At 35.0% G+C, this 4146-nt stretch overlaps 1 protein-coding gene across 5 annotated transcripts in view; it reads right to left on the reverse strand.

The window, feature by feature from the left end:
- The window catches only part of POT1 (protection of telomeres 1), a 71835-nt gene that overhangs the window by 27565 nt on the left and 40124 nt on the right, over positions 1-4146 (reverse strand). The window lies entirely within an intron of this gene.

The raw sequence follows: 4146 nt of genomic DNA on the forward strand, positions 1-4146 counted from the left end.
GAATATAAACAAAAATTAAAACCTGGGTTTTTTTAAAATTAAAAAAAAAAAAAAAAAAAAAAAAATCAGCACTAGCAAAACCTCAACTGTTTATCCAGCAGTTACAACTATTAGAATTCACCATATGCAGATCTGTCTATATTTAATATTTTAATCCTGCTATGGGTTTTTTAAACCACTCCAGGTACAGTATGTGAAGACTGAGTACACAGTATATACTCCCCTAATTAATGATGAACTCCTACATCAGTATACACTGCTGCTTATCCACAACATATTAGAAAAACATCAGTATTTAACATATACTTAATAACAAGGATTCTAAAAACTGTTTACCTAAAACAAAGTTCTTGATACACTTAAGTACTGAAATATCAATAGAGTTATTTTTGAGCTATCAAAGTGATTGTGAAAAAGTATGGTTACCAACAGACTTAACACTTTGGAACCAAAATCCTACTACTTAAATCAAACATTAAAATTTCAGTGATAGCTGCTTACAATATATTCTGTAAACTATGGTCTCCTGAGTTCCTGAAGATGTACTCTTCTCAAAGACAACAGAAATAATGGTCTGAAATACTGGCATAGAAAAAGAAAGATCTAGAGGCATTTAGACTATAAGGCTGAAATGCTGCATTTCATAGGATTTCATGCATATAGGTTCTACAGAAGCTAATTTTCAGCCAGTCTGCAATACCAAGGCATTTCATCCCATGAATTAGGCACTCCAGAGGGGGAGGAAAAAAAAGACACCAAAGCTTAATATTTAAATGGTTTCTTCCCCTTATACTTAACAGCTGTGGATCAAAGGACCCACATGAAAAGAACCAAGAATCAGCAAAGCCATGTGTAAATACACTGAGAATAACTCATAGCTGAAATACTCATCCCAAATCAGGAGATAAAGGGAAAACTGTTCACAGTGAAAATGACCCAAACCATCAAATTAACATTCCCAAATAAGAGTGTATTCTGAAGGACCCAGATAATGAGGTGGTACATACTGCCGCAGATTAAAAAAAAAAACTGTTATCTTCTGATCCTGTACCATGAAATACTTAAAACCACCTTTGAAAGAGAGGTTGCCCATTGCTTGAATTATCAAACCTTTTCCAGAACTGAGCTTGAGAAACATAGATTTGGTGCATATATATTACAAATTTAGTCACTTTGACAAAATAAAAACCTTAAGCTTGTCAAGTTTGCCATTATTTTTCAATTGTTTTACTTGGGACACTTTGGTAGTTCTACACTTAAGAGAGAGATCTGACAAATGATTGAAATAACCTGAATGCTCCCTGTCAGGTGCCAGGATGACTGCTTAGCTCTAAAATGTCCTTTGCCAAGGGAACTAACGGGACTAGCGTCAGGGCACCTTTTGGAGGAATTTGTAAGCCAGTAAGTTTTCTTTACAAGAAAAAAAAAAAAAAAAAAGTCATGAGAAAAGTAGTTGGTTTTGTTTTTTACTTGAACAAATACGAAAACAGATCAAGCTCTCTACCTCAGGAGCTTGCCCAGCTTCACTTTACTCAAATTATGGATGAAAACACAGAAGCCCTGGTTTCAAAAACCAACAGTGGTCTAAAAACCAACACAGGTTAAATTATTTGTGGATAAGAAACAGAAAACAGTTCTATTACTAGTCATGAATGGACTGGAGCTAAGGAATAGTTAGTGACGACCTTTAACCACCATGGTCGGCCAAACACTGAAATAGGAGGGACACAAGGAAACCTGTTTCTCTCTTCAGCAGAGTACGCTAATTGTATGACACAGCTTAACGTTGACAATTTAACTGACAGAAGAAAATAATAACAGTAGAATTCCTATGAAAGGCATAAATGACAGAATAATTTCTAGTGTGAGTTTTTTAGTCTCATCAGTTTGAATAACAAAATTCTCAGGAAAAGGTAAGCACTAACAAGTTAGCAACACAGTCTTTATGCCATGTCAGCCTCAGGTGCTGTGCATATCCCAATTAATTTATCAAGTGTAATATTAAAATTATGCTATGGGTAATGCACAAAATCACTGAAATTCATTTGGCTTGTCTTTGAAGCAATCCCTACTAGTTACATGAGCTCAATGCGTAAAATAATCATTATATTTTATAGCATAACCAACCATTCATATAACTGATACACTTGGAATGACATGATAAATTTAAATCGTTATTATAGAACATATAACCAAAATAATATAATAATAATAATAATAATATTTAATGATCACTCAATTTGAGCTGGTATTGAATTTAGGGTCTTTTTTTGTTTAGCGAATCAACAAAATAATCAGAGATCTGGCCATAATTTTTTAAAAAGGCTTCTCTTCCATCACATTTGATATGAGAAAGGGATTTTGCCATGCTTGAAAAATGGAAGAAATAAGCAACGGCGTACCAATGTTAATCTACCATTTTTAAGCTTGTCTCATGTATTTCAATACAGATTTAAGTATTTAATATCTTATACTACTAAAAAAATATACTGTCAAAGGAATTATGTATCAGAAAAATTAATCTCCCATTACTTGTTTTCAAACTTTCACCTTCCTTAGTCTATCCTGTTCCCTCCTGCCAAGTCATTATATCTTTACTATACAAAACCTACAAAATCGATTTCAGATCTTTTAACACAGAAAAGAGTGTAAAGAAATACTAATAATTTAAGAAAGCACTTGTCTCTGTCCTTGCAAAGGGTCCTTCAATGCTGAACATATATACTTGTTAATGAACAACTTAATTACAGTCCACAAAGTTCTGAAATTTTATTGGGTCTCATTTGACATCTATTTCACAATGGATAATTAAATGGAAGTATTTGTAACATCTGCAAAGCGTATTATAAGGTGACACTTAAGGTTTGTTTCTGTGTAGTGCATACGTTGTTCTGCATGAGAAAAATCTTTGCTGCTTTAATGAAGAAATAATGCAGTGTAATCTTTCTAAAAATGTTGTAACAATACAGCTTAATACAGCAGAACCAATAATTTTATGAAGTCATAAAATGGAAAATAACAGGCTGTTCATCACTTACATTTTAACAATCAACTTATAAAAGAAAGAAAAAGCAATACAGAGGAGTTTCAGAATAACACCAGACTGATACATCTGGAGCTAAAACCAGTAAAATGATGCAGACAACCTTTTTATTTAGCTGATGTTACGGGTCACCCTTGGAAAGTACTCTCCTGTTATGGCACTTCGCATTTTGTACTTTCAGTGAGCACTGATCCCCAAAGCATCTATGTGTAACTAAAAGAAGCTAACTAAAATCCATCGATAGATAACATAATCCATTCGTTTTCTAGACAGTGTTTCATTAATTATATCCAGCTGATCTAGAAAAAGGAGCAATAACTGCTGCTAACTAAAAAAAAAAGTTAAAATTTAAAACTAACAATATTTTTCAACTTTAAGAAATCTTGCAATTTTTAGCTGTGAAACAATGTTCCATACCAATGCCATATTACAAAACCTCTCTAAAGAAAGAAATCAGATTAACATCGTTAAAGAGAACTGGGATTTCTTTTTCGTTTTCATAGAAATAAAATGGTCAAGGATCATAAATTTGCTTAACCTCAAATATTTATCTACATAACATTATCTAAATCGATGACTATGTCTGTTTTATTGAAAACTGAAACATGGGCAACAAACGGGAGGAGCTGGAAGCCATTGTACAGCAGGATGGCTATGATGTAGTCGCCATCACAGAAACGTGGTGGGATGCCTCCCATGACTGGAGTGCTGCAATGGATGGCTACAAACTCTTCAGAAGGGACAGGCAAGGAAAGAGAGAGGCAGCAGGGTGGCTCTGTATGTTAGGGAGTGTTTTGATTGTACAGAGCTTGACGCTTGTGGTGAGGCAGAATGCTTATGGGCGAGGATGAGGGGGGAGGCTGACAGAAAAGATATCCTGTTGGGAGTCTGTTACAGACCACCCGACCAGGGTGAGGATGTTGACGAAGCATTCTACAAGCGGCTGGCAGAAGTCTCTCAGTCGCGAGCTCTTGTTCTTGTGGGGGACTTCAACTTCCAGACATCTGCTGGAAATACAATACAGCAGAAAGGAAACAGTCCAGAAGGTTCCTGCAGTGTGTGGAAGATAACTTCCTGACACAGCTGGTAAGTGAGCCTACCAG

The sequence above is a fragment of the Egretta garzetta genome, unplaced genomic scaffold, assembly GCF_000687185.1.
Source record: "Egretta garzetta isolate BGI_Z169 unplaced genomic scaffold, ASM68718v1 scaffold64, whole genome shotgun sequence".
Classification (NCBI taxonomy): domain Eukaryota; kingdom Metazoa; phylum Chordata; class Aves; order Pelecaniformes; family Ardeidae; genus Egretta; species Egretta garzetta.